Source organism: Panicum virgatum, chromosome 3N, assembly GCF_016808335.1.
Source record: "Panicum virgatum strain AP13 chromosome 3N, P.virgatum_v5, whole genome shotgun sequence".
NCBI classification, from domain to species: domain Eukaryota; kingdom Viridiplantae; phylum Streptophyta; class Magnoliopsida; order Poales; family Poaceae; genus Panicum; species Panicum virgatum.
In genome coordinates this window covers 17,653,591-17,670,514 of record NC_053147.1, presented here as the reverse complement: position 1 = coordinate 17,670,514, position 16,924 = coordinate 17,653,591, and the positions used below count along the sequence as shown (strand labels likewise).

The window sequence follows — 16,924 nt, the reverse complement described above, 5'->3', positions numbered from 1 at the left end:
AAAGCTAGTTACATCCTGTTGTTGTTTTGGTGAACTAGTAGGTGCATTTAGAGAGATCACTTTATTTTCTTTTTTCCATGACATATTACCACATTCCTTCTTATCAGGTAGGGAAGTTTGCTCAGCTTGTTACCACCTTCCTTGGTGGACTTATGAAAGTAATCGGGTGCTCTAGCCTAAGAGGGGGAGGGGGTGAATTAGGCACTAATAAAAACTTAGACCTATGGCTCCAACTAGTTTGCACAAAACTTAAACTAAAACATGCTATCTAGATGTGCAACTAGGTTGTTCTAGTGTGAAACCCCTATCCCAAAAGAGTTTAACAACCTATAACCTTTTCTATCAAGAAACTATTCTATGAAAGTAAAGGCACACAAATTGCTAGTATGAAATGCGGAAGCTTAAAGAGCGGGATAGGAGATAGCAAACTCTTGACGCGGGTATTTATCCCGTGGTTCGGTTAGCCACAAAGGCACACCTACATCCACGTTGTTGTAGCACTCACTAAGAGTATTGTTACTTGGTCACCAAGTCTCTTCCGTGAACACAATCACGGTCACCTTGGCCCCGGGGTTCCACTAGCTTCTCCACAAAGGATGGGTCTCCACGCCCCCCGCACAAAGATGTCGTCACCGCTCCACACCAAGTCGGAGGGTCGATGACGTTGCCGGCGAGCTTCACGCTCCAAGGTGCCGGCGCACCAAGCTCCTGTTTTGGTTCGCTAATGAACCACAGCACAAAGGCTCGAAGCCTTGCGATCTCACTCACTAAGGGCTAAGGATATGATCTTGATGCTTTTGTATGGCTTGGAGATGTTTTTGGGTGTGTGTGGGATGTCCAGCAACTCCAGCAAGCTTCAAATGGCCGGGGTGAGGCATATATATAGGCCACCAAGTCTTGTAGCCGTTGCTCCAACGGTTAGCAGAAAATCTGCGTATCATCGGATGAACCGATGCCTCTGGCAGGGGTAGCGTCGGTTCATCCGGTCACTCTAAGACACGAAGTAGCCGTTGAACTTTTGACTGCTGACACAGTGACCACCGGTTGAACCGATGCTTGCCCGTCGGTTAAACCGGTCACTCACAGTCTTCTTCTTTTCTGCTGACATCAATGCACCGACGCAATACTCCGATGCACCGTCGGTTGAACCGGTGCTGAAGAAACTTCTCCTAGACACTTGACATCGTCTCTGGTACACAGTATGCCCAATGCACCGATGCCCTTTCTTGGACCGTCGGTTCAACCGGTGCCTATAGGCTGACTTGGCTTCTAGTCCCTCCTGCACCAAACATCATAGCGTCGGTTCTTCTGACAAGCGTCGGATGCACCGATGCTTAGGCATCGGTTCTTCCGGTGCTCCTGATCCGAAGAACGGATGTCGATATGCTTGCTCCGGTCGTGAAAACGGATGTCGATATGCTTGCTCTGGTCGTGCAGAACTGGGTTCTTGGCGAGCGCGATGGCGGACTTGTTGTCGATGTAGAGCATAGGCGCGGTGACTTACTTGTTCAACATGTCGGCGAGCAACCACGAGAGCCACACGCCCTGACATGCCGTTGAGGCCGCGGCAATGTACTCCGCTTCATAGGAAGAGAGTGCCACGACCCGCTGCTTCTGGGATTGCCAGCTGACCGGACTCGCGTCAAGGAAGAAGATCGCTCCGGATGTACTCTTCCTGTCATCGGCGTCGCCAGCCATGTCGGAGTCGCTATAGCCCGTCAGATGGAGCTCCCCTTCTCCGCGCTTGAAGATGCACCCGTAGCTGCGCGTGCCAGCGATGTAGCGCAGCAGGTGCTTCACCGCACTCTAGAGCTGAGTGGTAGGTGCTTCCATGAAGCGGCTCACATATCCAACCGCGAACGTGATGTCCGGCCGGGTGTGCACCAAGTAGCGCAGACTGCCAACAATGCTTCTGTAGAGCGTGGCATCGACCGACGGATTGGTGCAGTTCTTGCTGAGCTTGAGCCGCGGTTCCATGGGAGTGCTGCAGGGGTTGCAGCCCATCATGCTGGCCTTCTCAAGGATCTTGTCGACATAGGCACGCTGGGTGATGGAGATGCTCTGGCCGGTTTGCGCCACCTCGATGTCCAAATAATAGCTCAGGGGACCAAGATCACTCATCTTGAACAGACGAATCATCTCAGCCTTGAACTTCATCACCTCGTCTTGCTGGGCGCCCACGATCATGAGATCATCGACGTAGACACCGACGAGAAGTAGTTGATCGCCGTTGCCCCGAGCATACACGGCGTGTTCCTCCGGGCTCGAGCGGAAGCCGATCGACATCAGTGTGCTGTCGAGCTTGGCGTTCCATGCTCTGGGTGCTTGGCGAAGCCCGTACAGCGCCTTTCGAAGCCGGTACACCTTGTGCTCCGCCCCAATCTGCTCGAAACCAGGTGGTTGGGTGACGTAGACCTCCTCGTCAAGCACTCCATTGAGGAATGCAGACTTCACGTCCATATGATAGACGAGCCAGCCATGGTGAGCCGCCACCGCGAGCAGGAGCCGCACCGACTCAAGCCTGGCGACTAGCGCCAACACCTCGTTGAAGTCCACTCCCTCGTGCTGCACGTAACCCTTGGTGACGAGCCTAGCTTTGTGCTTGACGATGGCACCCTGTGCATCCCGCTTCAACTTGAAAACCCACTTTAGGCCAATGGGTTTCTTGCCGCGAGGAAGATCAGTGATCGCCCAGGTGTCGTTGTCGTCGATGGAGCGCAGCTCATCGAGCATGGCGCGGCGCCACTCCGGATGGCTCGCGGCCTCGGACACCGACCCCGGCTCGTCGTCCACTGACAGATGGAGCTCTTCGATGTTAGGGAGAGCCGGTCCGGCGTCCAGGATGTTCTGCACGTGACGGAAACGGAGTGGCCCGGCGTCATCGGCGTCGACATCCACAGTCCCCATGGCCCCTGATGTCGGGGACGCAAACTCGATGGTGGCAGCAGGCACAGCCGGCTCCCCGCCTGGTGGTGCAGATGCTTCTGGCGTTCCTGGTGCGGGCTCGGGCGTGTTCGGGTTCGGCGCCGGCGAGGGATGTGGGGGTGTTGTCGACCCCGCCGGTGCCTCCCCCGGTGTGAGCTCCGCCCAGGAGTCCTCAATGACGAACGTGTTGTTGCCACCATTGAGTTGGTGACTGTACTCCACTGAGTCCCAGTCACACGCTGCTGCCTCCTCGAAGACAACATCCCTGCTCACGTGCACGCGGTTAGACACAGGATCAAAGAGGCGGTACGCCTTGGAGCCGGGCTCATAGCCGATGAACGCCGTCTTCTTGCTGTGGTCCGCCAGCTTGCCGGTGTGTGGCTTGGTGAGCTTCATGTGTGCCACACACCCGAAGACGCGCAGGAAACACACGTCTGGCTTCGCCCCGTACCAGGCCTCGTATGGGGTGCGCCCGGCGAGGCTCTTCGTCGGTGCGCGGTTAAGGAGGAAGACGGCGGTGATCACCGCTTCACCCCAAAGCCATGCCGGGATGTTCTTCGCCTTCATCATGCTCCGGGCCATCCCGAGCACGGTTTGGTTCCTGCGCTCCTGTTGATGCTCCTTAGAGCTCTAATTTACGTACTGAAAGCACACGGATCGTGTAGCTTTTCCCTTAGAGTATTCCCCCAAGGTTTATCAATCCACGGAACAAATGTTCTACTATGCTTAACTAAGCACTAATGACGTTGGTAAAAGATCTATATTGAGTGATTGAGTGTGAAATAGATCTAATCTAATCTAGACTAGTGAGCAATGATAGGTGTGTGCACAAGATATGAAGAGCATTTGTCCATAGGGTCTAGGATCACTAGAGATGTAATCGCCGAGCAATAAAGAACGGATCTAATCTACCAAAGGTGCGTTCCAAGATCAAAACCTTTCCCTCCCGCATACTGTCACTACACGAGGATAATCGGTAACGAACAACAAGAACATGATAGTTGATGTAATCTAAGTAAACCATGCAAGAGCAAATCAAACCCAAAGCCAAGCCGCAATCTATTAAGCATCAAAGCATCATCAACAAGAATCATGATAGATCAATCTCATAAAGGATTCGGCAATTACAACTCAAGATCTCCTTACAACCCCATGAACAAACGAGGACTTTACCCCATGAAGCTAGGCGAAGCGTAGTCGATCATGGTGACGAAATCTCTGGCAAGGGATGGATCCCTTACTGTCCTCCAACTTGCAGCGGCGCTGAGGGACGATGAGGCCTCCGGTGTCGCCTTTCTCTTGTGTCTAACTCGAATGGATCTCTGAAAATCGTCTCTGGATGCTCTCTCCTCTCTTGACGGCGGCTTTGGGGCTTATATAGGCGGCTCTGGTCGATGGTTTTGGTAAAACACCAGCTAGGGTTGACGAGTACTTCGTGCTGAAGAAAGTTGAGGCCGATTGGGCTAGGCCGGCCGGCTTAAGGGCTCCAGGCCGGCCGACCTGGGCTCCTTCTGTCCCCTTTTGGCTCCATCTTTCGCGTGCGGGCTCTTCTCTTTATTCTTCATCTTAGCCCAGTTGTGACCCTATGTCAAAACATCTCCGAAAATGTCCAATTTCCTGCCAAAATGCAACATGCTCCAAAATCCAAGACAAAATCGAAAACGGTCAAGTTCGGGTGCCAAGTGGCGGGTTAGTGCATGAATCACCCCGAAGAAATTACCAAAATCACGGCTAATTATATAATAAAATGGGTACTTAAGGAGCGCCAACAGCTCCACGACGCCATTTTGTTGCGGGCTGTACCGCGCCATGAGGTGACGCTTGATGCCGGCGGTGTCGCAGTAGTCGAAGAAGCTCACGAAGGTGAACTCGCCACCACGGTCGGTACAGAACGTACGCAGCGGGCGTCCGGACTCCTTCTCGACTCCAGCTCGCAGACGCTTGAACGCCGCCTCAGTGTCGGACTTTCTCTGCAGCAAGGCCGCCCACATGTACCTCGACATGTCGTCGACGATCAGCATGATGTAGCCCTTTCTGCCTGGTGTTGGAGGAGAGACCGGGCCACACAAGTCTCCGTGCAGGAGCTCGAGCGGCTCAGTGGCGCGGTACTCCGTGGTGCGCGGGAATGGGGCATGCCGCTGCTTGGCGATGAGGCAGGCGTCGTAGAGGTTCCTGGTGCTTGATGGGAGGTAGCCCGTGCACCATCTCGCCGGAGGACAGATGGTGCAGAGCCTCGAAGCTGATGTGGCCGTAACGGGCATGCCAACGCCACGCGCCGTCCTCATAGCTCATGGCCATGCACACTGGCTTGGCCGGGGTCAGAGGGAGTATGTAGAGCTTGTTCTGGGTGCGTGGTACCTTGGTGAGGAGACCACGTTGACGATCCCAGATGCGACAGAAGCCGTCCTCGATCAGGATCTTGCACCCGGATTCCTCGAGCTGGCCAATGCTCAAGATGTTGCTGCGGAGGCGGGGAATGTGGTAGACATCCACCATGGCGTGGTGACCGCCCTTCCTAGCCTCGAACAAGATCGTCCCGCGCTCGGCGATCTCGACCACCGAACCATCGCCGAAACGGACAGTGTCGATGATGCCAGTGTCGAGCTCGGCGAAGACAGAGGCGTCACCCGTCATTTGGTTGGACGCGCCCGTGTCGAGGTACCAGGTGGTGTCGACGCGTGCCGTGTCGGTGTCGAGTGCCGGCTGCACCTTCTCTTTGTTGAGGAAGACTTGGTGCCCACCGTGGACAGTTTCGGTCACCGTCCCGGTGATGGCCATGAATAGCGACGGATCCTCAACCTCGGCCTCCGCAACGTGGGCCTGCTCCCTCTTCTTATTCCGGCACTCATGCTCCTAGTGCCCCTTGTTGCCACAGTAGTGGCACCTGCCCTTCTTCTCGGCTTGATCGTTGCCGGCTTCCTTGGTGCCCTTGGCACCTTTGCCTAGCGCACGGGCGTCGCGGGCCCGGATTCGAGGTCTTCTTCTCCCCAGAGCTGCCGCTGCCGATCTGAAGCCGCGACTGCATCCGAGCGAGCCATTCCTCCTCAGTGAGGAGGAGCTTCCCACTGTTGTTTGCCGACGGGGTTTGCAGTGGTTGATCCTCCTCCGCTGCGGCCAGCCTGCCAGTTACCTCCTCCACGGACATTGTGGAGATGTTGAGCAAGGTTTCCATGGAGAGCACGAGCTGTTTGAACCTGGGCTTGGCGCAGTGAAGATACTTCTCGACGACCATGTGCGGGGGCTCCGGGTCGCCGAGGATCTCCAGGCGGCTGACGATCGCGGTGAGGCGCAGGGCGAAGTCCTCCACCGACTCCCCGTCATGGAAGTCGAGCTTCTCATACTCGCGTCGGACTGTCTGCGCCGTGGACTTGCGGACGCGTTCGTCGCCGATGCGCGCCGTCCTGATGCTGTCCCAGGCAGTCTCCTTGCCCACGAGCGTGGAGACCATCTCCGGCGGGACTGCACTGGTTAGTGCGTCCAACGCCATCATGTCCTCGTGGGGCTCGACGCCGCCCGGGTCGATGGCGGTCCAGAGGCGACGCGCCATAAGTCATGATCGACTGCCACGCTAGATCGAGTCGCAAAACTTGGCGCCATGGCGCCGAGACGTGTTATCTCGGTGCCGCAAGTCATGGCGCCGACCCTATGGGTCAAAAATACAATTTGTTTCTCCAAGACCCTAAATGTGAAAATCTTTTATAAAAAGAGTTAAAAGGTAAAAAGTAGGTCTGGGGCCTGGGGGAACAGGAGAAGCTATGGGCCACCATATCAGATAAGTGAAGCGGGCCCCACTAGATTACCAGCCCGCCAGCCAGCTACGATGCTCTGAACTCGGCCCGTTACGTCTCCGCCGCGGCTAGCCCACCTAAGAATGGCAATGGGTACCCGAAATCTAATAAATTTTTTATTTCATTAGAGTATGAGTTTAGGTCAATTTTAGATTCATGGGTTTGTTAATGGGCACAAAATCCTACCCATCAAGTTTATGGGTAAGGGTTTGTTCCTACGATACCCGAACCTATAAACTCATAGATTTTTTAAACTCGATCCAACCTAGTCAAATTATTATTTCATGTTGTGAAGTTTTAATAAATTTAACATCCCTTCTCCTCTACCTCTTATTTTGGTAAACTCTCAATGTTTTGGTGGTGGGTAAGAGTGTTGTTGCTTTGCAATTATAGTGTAAATATTTCTCTACTCAGAGCATCTCCAAGAGCTCTTGTATTTATGGATAGCTAAAATCCTGATATAGCTATTATGTAAAATGAAATATCTAGCGAAAAAGGGATGAAATCCAACAACTTCTCTAAAATCCTCTAAAATCTAAAAAAGAATGGCTAGTGCTCAGCACTAGGCAAAGATGCCCAGCGGCACCCTCTGGATAGAAAACGATGATAGAAGACGAGGTAGATAGAGTTTCTGTTGGATAGGAGTTTGTCTTTTTTTTTCTTTTTTTAGCCAACTCATCCAAAATACAAGAGCTTTTGGAGATGCTTTGAGCTTTTCCCCACGCCATGCACTGCTCATTGATAGGAATGAATGATATTTTTAACGTTAGCACCGGATGCTCAGTTAAGCTACCGGTGCCAAGGATTTTTAGGCTAGCACCACTGCTCCAGCGTTTGGTCAAGGTGCCATAGCTTTCTCTCCCTACCCGCTAGCACCTGCTTGACAACCACGTTGGAGCTGCCCTCATGCGCCAGCAGTAGAACCCCGCTCACCAAACGATTAAACAAATGGACGGCAGCTGGTTTGCCTTTTGTTTACTTGCTTTCAAAATTCCAAAACTTTACAAAATTTTCTGTCACATCAAATTTTTGAACACATACATAAAATATTAAATATAGCTAAATAAAATAACTAATTATATAGTTTGTGTATAATTTGCGAGACGAATATTTTGAGACTAGTTAACCCATGATCAGATAATAATTATCAAATACAAATAAAAGTGCTATAATATTTTATACCAAAAATTTTATACATCTAAATAAGGCCTTGATGCTCATGGCGCCCGAGCAAGGATACCGGGCTCAGCCAACCTCGTCACTTTGCACTTGGCTTCATCCTGCCACCTGCAGGGTCGCAGACTCGAAGTAGTGCCACGCCAGCAGGTACCAGCGGATCTGGGCATGAACTTGCACGCGTCACGCGGTCTCGTACACGAAGTACACACAAACATAACATGACGAAAGGTAGCGTGCTGCAAGAGACCGGGTCAGGTCGTCGAAACCATCTGATCGAGACTCGAGACTGAGCAGGCTCAGCCAAAAATCCTCGTCACCTTCTGATGCAAACACAGGGCTAAATTACTGGGAGCGATGGCTACTGGTAGTAAGTGCTCAAAGCTAATGTCCAGGAAAGAAGGGTTTCAAACGAACATTTCGTCTTCAGAAAGATCCCAGATCGTAGTTGTCGTCACCGTACCATGGTTCAGTCATTGGCTGTTGGCACCTTGATGGTTGGTGCAGAACATTGGAGTAGCTTTCATTTTTTTTAAAAAAAAGCTAGTGTCAAACATAAGTAATCCTTAACACAATATCACGAATGCTGACTGAAGATAGCATCTGACGACATCATACATGCATTCTACTCACCACACTGCCGGCTATCGACTTGGATGCTTATCCCCATCATTATCGCTCTTGCGAATGCAGTTAACAGCAAACAATGCAAACATGAAAAACATCACTTGAAAAAAAAACACTTAGAAAGACCCTAGAAAACGGCACTACAAAAAGGTTACCATCAACAGAGCAACAAGAGCCATATGCAGTAGGCGAGAACCTGGCAAAGGGCACGTGCGGCATGGCAGAAGAACGCACCGCGACAGCTGCTGCTGATGTAGTGAAGGGTGATGAAGAAGAGAAGGAGAATGGCAAGAAGGACATGGCGATGCCCAAGGTGCCGTTCCATGGGCTGTTCAAGTACACGGACAGCACCGATGTCGGGCTGATGCTGGTCGGCCTGGTTGGGTCGCTGGGCAACGGCATGTCGATGGTGATCATGACGATCGTATTCGGGCAGATGATTGATGCCTTTGGGGCTGCAACCCCGGACACCATTGTTCATCGAGTCAACAAGGTACAGCCCTCCACAAGCCATTGTCTGCAAGCCTGCAATGTTACATACTCATATATAATAGAGAATTAACCGATGCTTGCTTATAACATAGATACTGATTTTGATATTCGCACATTATCATGGTCTCAACATATATGATGTAAGTAATGATGGTTATTTTCATAAAAAAAGGTGATGGCAATTAAGTTGACTGCAGTTTACTATCCAGAAGAAAAAAATATCTTGTTAATTTTCCTGGCTAGTTATTGGATGCACTAGTAAATATTGCTGGCATTTTCTTTTCAGGCAGTTCTAAACTTCATTTACTTGGCCATTGGAACAGGGTTTGCTTCTTTCGTACGTAAGTCCAACTGATATACGCAATTTTTGCACTCCTGGACACCTGGGTCAGCAAAAGCATTTTAGTATCATATACTCGTATAGAATAATAGTACTCAGGTATTTCAAGGATCATTTTATGTTCGCATGGCACACAATCATATTCGGCCATGTCTAGCCTATACAATGTTGGATACCTTTTGAAATTGGAATCATATTTGAACAAAAAAAACATCACTGATATCACGTTGCCATGATCAAGTATTTTAAAGATCATAACAATAGTATAATACCTTTGAATAGAAATCCAAGTATCAGATCATCCTTTAGTACTTTTGTGGACCATTAAGAATTAGGATGCCACTAAAATCACTCTTAGACTCTTAGTATCTTAAAGAATGCTCAAATGCAAATACATGACAATAACACCCGTGCTTACCAGAGGTGTCATGCTGGACGATGACTGGCGAGAGGCAGGCTACTCGTATTCGATCTTTATATCTCAAATCAGTCCTGAAACAGGATATGACATTCTTCGATGTAGAAACGACGACTGGACAAGTAGTCTCCAGTATATCATCTGACACGACTCTAATTCAGGATGCTATTGGTGAGAAGGTAAGTGCATAAACCGTGCATCTTCTTAATTGATTTAGACCTGATACAAAGAGAACAAATAAAATGATTAGATGATATTCCGGTGATGCTTCAGCTTCCTTCCTATACAAAAATTAAAGGCTGTTTTGTTTGTTTATTTTTTCTCTCCCTTGTCTTCCTTTTTGAACAACCACAACTCAGATTCTCCTGTCTTTAGGTCGGCAGATTTCTACAGCTTGTTACAACTTTCTTCGGTGGGTTTGTGCTGGCATTCATCAAAGGCTGGCTTCTAACTCTTGTTATGCTTTCTACGATACCACCATTTATTGCTGCTGCTGGAATGGTCGCAAAGATGCTGTCCGAAATATCTAACCAGGGCCTAGCATCATACAGTGATGCAGGTGATATAGTTGAACAAACAGTTAGCTCCATAAGAACGGTAGGCCCTATGATCATCACGCACTAAAGATGACAAGCTTGCGACTGACTTGTATCCATATTTAATAACAGGTTGTTTCCTTCAATGGTGAAAAGAAAGCTATTGCCCTATATAACAATCTCATAAAGAAGGCATACAAAGGAGCACTCAAGGAAGGGGCTGTCCAAGGCTTTGGCATGGGTTTACTATCATTATTATATTTCTCCACCTTTGGATTGATTATATGGTATGGCAGCAAGTTAAGTGTCACCAAAGGATATAGTGGAGCAGATATCCTAAATGTCATGTTTGCAATCATGATAGGTGCTAGGTGAGCATTGACGCTGAAAATGTCCCATATTAATAGTTGAAATCAGCAAATAGCCTGCCTTGTTTTTTTAACCAAATCAGCAATCATGATAGTTGAAATCAGCAAATATCTTCTTTTGATGCATGTGCTTGTACTTTATCACCAAAAAACATTAAGATCCTATCTGTCTACTAACATGAATTTTTTAACTGTTTGGGATAGATCTTTAGGTGATGCAACCCCCTGCATAGCTTCCTTTGAGGAAGGGCGGGTAACAGATTGTTCAAAACAATAAAGAGGAGACCAGAAATTGACTACGAGGATAGTACTGGCATTGTATTAGAGGACATCAAGGGTGAAGTAGAACTGAAGGATGTGTTCTTCAGCTACCCAGGCAGGCCAGATCAACTGATATTTGATGGATTTTCAGTGCATGTACCAAGTGGCACAACAATGGCCATAGTCGGGGAGAGTGGGAGTGGAAAGTCAACCGTGATCAATTTGGTTGAGAGATTTTATGACCCACAGGCTGGAGAGGTTTTAATTGATGGAATGAACGTCAAAAGTTTCAGGCTAGACTGGATAAGGGGGAAGATTGGCCTTGTTAATCAGGAACCACTGCTCTTCATGACATCCATCAGGGAGAATATTACCTATGGAAAAGAGGATGCAACCTTTGAAGAAATCAAGAGAGCAGCTGAGCTTGCCAATGCAGCAAGCTTCATTGAGAACTTCCCTAATGTACTCACATGAACATGATCTGCTCAATAATAAGGCACTGTCATGTATAAAAACTATAAAACTGATCATGCATCCATATGATTTCAGGGTTATGACACAACAGTTGGACAAAGAGGTGCTCAGCTTTCCGGGGGACAGAAGCAGAGGATTGCAATCGCGAGAGCCATCCTTAAAAATCCAAAAATTCTTTTGCTTGATGAAGCAACTAGCGCATTGGATTTGGAGTCTGAAAGGATAGTCCAAGATGCACTAAATAGGATCTTGGTGGGGAGAACCACACTTGTTGTGGCGTACCGTTTGAGCACTGTAAGAAATGCTCACTGCATCTCAGTTGTCTCTAAAGGAAAATTAGTAGAACAAGGTAATTGCCTCTTGAGCACATTCTGTAACTTACTTTTTTTGTGACAAAAGGGTAAAAAATTACTCAGTTATACAAATTACCAATAATTGTAGGACACCATGATGAATTGGTAAAGGATCCTAATGGAGCATACTCTCAGCTTATACGGATGCAAGAGACACAACAAGAAAATGACCGCAAGTCAGGTGCTAGATTATCAGGCTCAGCATCTAAAAGGAGTGGGTCACTCAGACGATCAGTAAGTAGAAGTTCAGGAGGGAGCAGCCGTCATTCTTTAAGTCTTCCCTTTGGTGTTCCTGGGGCCACTGAACTACTGGAATATACCTTTGCAGATGGTGCAATACAAAATGAAAACACTGATGGCAAGGTACCAAATAAAGCACCAATAGGACGCCTAATTAGCCTAAACAAACCAGAGGCTGCAGTTCTCCTATTTGGATCGATTGTAGCAGCAATTGACGGAGCTACCTTTCCAGCACTTGGTTTAACAATGGCCAGGGTTTTTAATTCCGGTAGGGGAAAAAAATCGGAACCCACCGATAAAACCGATATATCGGGAATATCGGGATTTTTTATTTTTATTTTTTATTTTTTTATTTATTTTTTAATTTACTTTTTAGTATAAAAAATATTCATTAAATCAATTTCGGCCGATAAAAAAAATATCGGACCCCATCGATAAACCCGATATATCGGGTATATCGCGAAATTGCGGCCGATATTTCTAACCCTGACAATGGCTAGTGCTGCTAAAATATTTTATGAATCACCAGACCAGCAACGGAAAGATTCTACCTTTTGGGCATTGCTGTGTGTTGTGATCGGTGCAATTTCTATGGTATCAAAGCTAGTAAATTGCTTTCTTTTTGCAATAGCTGGTGGGAAGCTTATAGAACGAATCCGAGCTTTGACATTCCAAAGCATAGTGCACCAAGAAGTTGCTTGGTTTGATCATCCTGAAAATTCCAGGTAAGTAATATATACTTTGAAGTTTGATCTATTCATTGAACCAGACAATCAATATACTAAACATCCTTTTCATTATTAATAGTGGAGCACTTAATGGAAGGCTATCTATTGATGCACTTAATGTGAGACGTCTAGTGGGAGATAACTTGAACTTACTGGTTCAAAGTATTTCAACACTTATTTGTGGAATAGTAATTGCAATGGTCGCAGACTGGAAGCTTTCATTGATGATCTTATTTGTAATTCCTTTAGTGGGTCTCCAGGGTTATGCTCAAGTGAAGTTCCTACAGGGGTTCAGCCAAAATGCCAAGGTAGACCAAAAACAAAAAAAGCCTTCTACACTTTACTTTTCCTGTTCCAGGTACAAATATTTCAATCATGAAATGTTAAAGTGTTGTGTTGTTCCCAGTAAACCATGAGTTTGTATTCAGTTCCATTTCCACAAGTTACATTACCTATGGTAAAGAGAACTTAGATTCGATATATGTCATGCTGGTAAAAGGTAGACAAGTTAGCATATTAATTTAATAGTGACCACTGTATTAGAATGGTGTCAACACTACTTTGTTTTTTCAATTTAATGCGCATGCCACTTTTAGTAAATATCTTCCCTTCTTTTCTGATTTGCATTACTGCACCCGGCATGTGCTTGTAGACAATGTACGAGGAAGCAAGTCAAGTGGCAACTGAAGCAATCGGCAGCATCAGAACAGTAGCATCATTTTGTGCGGAGAAGAGAGTGATGGACAAATACAATCAGAAATGCCAAGCTTCTAGGGATCAGGGAATTCGAACTGGAATAGTCGGAGGCCTTGGTTTTGGTTTCTTATATCTGATGTTATATGCCAGCTCTGCTCTTTGTTACTATGTTGGTGCAAAATTTGTTAGTCAGGGAAAATCCACTTTTGGTGATGTCTTCAAGGTACGTAATAGTCATTGTTTTTTTTCCCCTTGTTGGTGCATATATTATTCGATAAGTATGTTTCAAATTGTTGGAATGCAGGCTTACTTTGCTTTAGTTTTAGCCATGATTGGAGTATCATGAACAAATGCTATGGCTTCTGACTCAGCTAAGGCAAATGATTCCGCTGTTTCCATATTCTCAATCTTAGATAAAAAATCCCAAATTGATTCCAGTAGCGAAGAAGGTTCCACCTTGGAAAATGTCAAGGGCGACATCGATTTTAAGCATGTCAGCTTCAAATACCCATCCCGTCCGCACGTTCAAATATTCACTGACTTCACCCTGGGCATTCCCTCCGGAAAGGTCTAAACTAAACCAGAACCTATTTTTGTCAATCTGCTCTTAGTTATTATGAGGAATGAATTTTTTTGTTAGACCATTATTGTTCCAAGGACTTACACGGAACCTGTTTATTGCAGACAGTTGCACTCGTTGGTCAAAGTGGTAGTGGCAAATCTACGGCGATAGCTTTATTAGAGCGCTTCTATGAACCTGATTCTGGTGCAATTTTATTAGATAGAGTGGAAATTAGTAGCCTAAAGATCAGTTGGTTGAGGGACCAGATGGGATTGGTAAGCCAAGAACCAGTGCTTTTCAGTGGAACAATCCGTGTGTCGGTGTCCCGACCCGGGGGCCCGGATCCCAACTAGTGAATGCTGCGTGTTTTCTCGTCCCAGATGATGATGCAAGAGGCAATCACAGTAACGCACGGTTTATCCTGGTTCCGGCCACGGGGCCGTACGTCCAGCAAGGGGGGTGTGCGAGGGCACTGTATTATCTTGCACCCGGAGTGCTTGTAGTAGGGGTACAAGCAAGGCGAGAAAGGGAGGGAAGCTCCCAAGTCTCAGCTAAGAGTGGAGTCGGAGGAGATTAGTGCTCAGTAGTCCTTGTGCGTCCTCTTGAGGAGAGAAACCAGAGAGACCAAGCAGACTAGAGTCCAGACGAGAGAGACTAAAGGAAGCCCGCCTCCTCCTTTTATAGTTACAAGAAGGGGCGGGACACGTGAGTGGGGCATAGAAGTCGTCGTCGTTTCCCCTGAATCGCGGGGTACAGTGGTCGGATACTGTAGTAAGTACACTGTGGGAAGGCGGCGTGCGTCGCTGTCGTCATGGATTTCGTCCTTCGTCCTGTGAGGATTGCGCCGCTCGTCCTGCAGTGTTCCGGCGGTAGTTATGGCGCGGGATGGCCCCGGTCCCCCTGGTCGGAGTGCAGGCGTGTACACTAGAAGGCCCGGGGGACACGTGGAGGTCTCGGACCTCTGAGAGGAGGGGGGAGGTCCGGGACTTCGACGGTGCGTGATGAGCGCCACTTCCCCAGTGGGAGGCGAGTCCGGGTGGTCGGTGTCGGCAGAACAGGAACGGGAGCAGTGCCGGGCCCGTCTTATCTCGCATGCATGTCCCACAGTGTCGCTACAGCCTTCGGGATGGCGGAGCGGTGACCGAAGTCAGCGGATGGGACCCCGGTCACATCCACTGTGGGAGTGGCAGCCTGACACCGTCCGTCCTGGGCGTCGTGGCGAGACGGCTGGTCTTTAATGCCTTCGTACGGCGAGCGGTTGGGCGGCGAAGTTGTTTGTCCCTTGTGCCGAGAGACGGCCTCGAACGAGGCAGAGATGAGTCACCGCTTGAGGGTGGATCCGCTACCCTCGAGCGAGGTGGAGGTGTGTTGCGTGATCGAGGGTCCCAAGAGGGACCCTCGAGCGAGGCAGCTGGCGCTTTCATCGCGCTGTCCCACACGTAGGGCCTTGGCCTCGGCGTTCCTGGTCGCCTTGCGGCGCGCTGTTCGAGGGCAGCCGGCCAGAGCCGACGCTGCACCGCTTAGCGTCCAGGGGCTCAGCTCCGCTTTATTTCGTTCGGTCGTGTCTCGGCGCGGTGACCGAGGGCATCCTTTGTTTGTGGAGTGCCGCGTCGTCACAGACGATGCAAGCCTCCGCTCTTCGCCAAGCGTGAAGCCTTGTGCCCGGCGCAGCTATAAATAGGGGTCGTGGGGTTCCCTTTCCTCTTCAACCTCCCGACTCTTTCTTCCAGCCTCGCCTAAATCTTGTAATGTTTCCTTTGCTTTTTTGTGACCGGCCCCCAGATGGGGTGGCCTGGCTTTTTTAGGCTTTTGGCGCTAGAAGAATGCTTGCGAGCGGTAGGGGAAGACCGGAGTGGGCGTGCGCTCCATCCCTTAGGTTCAGTGGGATCAGCAGAAGAGCATTGGGCCCGTGGGGTCCTGCTCCTGCGATGTCCCCTAGCCTGAAGGGGGATGGAGACGCCTGCCCATGGCGTTAGTGCCAGGTTGGACGGCTGTTTTTCGTATCGTCCCCCTGGCGACAAGGTTGCTCTCGGGGAGACGGTGCGGAGGGCGCTGTCCGCCAGCTCGACCCCCCGCATGGTCTTCGGTGGAGGAGACGCCAGAAGAAGGCTTGCGAGGAAAGCATCCCGCTGGACCCGTGTGGTCTGGGGGCTGGTCCTCGCATCCCTAGCAGCCTCGCTGTTGCGTCAGCTAGGGGCTCGGTGCCTTTCTTCGTCGCTCGCTCCTCCCCAAGACAGGGAAAATTGCCACGTAGGTGGCAACGTGTTTGTATCTTTCGATGGTTTCGCGCCGGTAACCGTTTGTAATCTTTATTCGCATTGAGCAATAAAGTCCCCTTTCTCCTCTGCGGGGAGGATTACCGAGGGTATAGGGGTGTACATAGAGTTACGACCCTCGAATATGTGTGAAGTCTCCTTCGCGGGGGTGCGTTAGCGCACCCGCGGGTGTAGCCCCCGAGGCCTTGGAGGAGAGTTTGTGCTCGTCCAAGGGCTATGAACGTTGTCCCACTGGGTAGCTTTACTGGGGCGGCTGTCCAGTGTTGGCGCTCCTTAAGTATCCGTTTTATCCCTTATTTATCCTTGATAATGGCATGAATTCAATATCAAAATCACTAATCGTCCTAACCCCGGCCTAATTATTGGTCATTTTCACACTTGCACATATATTTTGGAGGAACTTCGTTTTTGCAGGTTTTTGGCCTATTTTAGAGCATAAAATGACGAGGCCCGTGATCGAGCGCTAACACGGAGAAAGGCGAGGGCCAAAGCCCAAAAGGGAGGACCAAAGCCCATGTTGATTCAAAGCCCATTCATGCACATCCATCCTCCAAGAGAGCCCAAAGGACCGAGCCCACGAAGATGAGATCAAGATACTTCGGGATTAAGCAAAGTAAATGAAGATTTAAGGAATGATTCCCTATCCTATCCTTTCCTCGAAGAT

The 16,924-nt window shown here is 49.1% G+C and overlaps 1 long non-coding RNA gene and 1 pseudogene across 1 annotated transcript; one reads left to right on the top strand and one right to left on the bottom strand.

Annotated features, from left to right (window-relative positions):
- Nucleotides 1-7,823: 7,823 nt before the first annotated feature.
- On the bottom strand, nt 7,824-8,678 carry LOC120664749. Its single transcript, XR_005670997.1, has 2 exons — nt 8,307-8,678; nt 7,824-8,212 (listed from the first exon to the last, which is right to left on the bottom strand). It is a non-coding gene; the product is annotated as an uncharacterized LOC120664749 (long non-coding RNA).
- A 55-nt stretch (nt 8,679-8,733) lies between these two features.
- Nucleotides 8,734-13,768, top strand: LOC120667623 (annotated as a pseudogene).
- The last annotated feature ends 3,156 nt before the right edge of the window (nt 13,769-16,924 follow it).